Here is a 431-nt window from a genome sequence, read left to right as displayed (position 1 = left end):
AGAAACTGTAAGCTGGCTCACACTAACCCCGCTTAGAGGGGCCACTGGTTGGGATATATTTTCCTGCATGACGAAGTTTGTCAGAATAAATATAACTTGACTCAAGTGCCCGGCGTGCATTCACTGCATTACATCCCCTCTCCAAGTGTCTCTTCTTTACAGCTTCTGCCCAAATGCAAACTTCACAATTACCAGCTATCTTATTTTTTTAAAAAAAGCCTAGATATTATTCTTTTAAAAAACCAGACTATACATAGTTTTATTCCTCCCCCCCTTTCCATTCCCAACCTTTCTCCTGAGCTCCCACCCCACCAAGAGCAGCACTCATCTCCATCCCCCCCCACATATTGCAAGCAATTCCCCCCTTGATTCTTAGCCTCTCCCCCCCTCCCGCAATTTTGCAGGCTTCTCTTAGGGGGGGGGGGTGGATT

Source organism: Gekko japonicus, unplaced genomic scaffold (assembly GCF_001447785.1).
Source record: "Gekko japonicus isolate JY-2015 unplaced genomic scaffold, Gekko_japonicus_V1.1 scaffold3813, whole genome shotgun sequence".
NCBI classification, from domain to species: Eukaryota; Metazoa; Chordata; class Lepidosauria; order Squamata; family Gekkonidae; genus Gekko; species Gekko japonicus.
The sequence above is the reverse complement of the archived record's forward strand: the minus strand, read 5'-3'. Positions refer to the sequence as shown.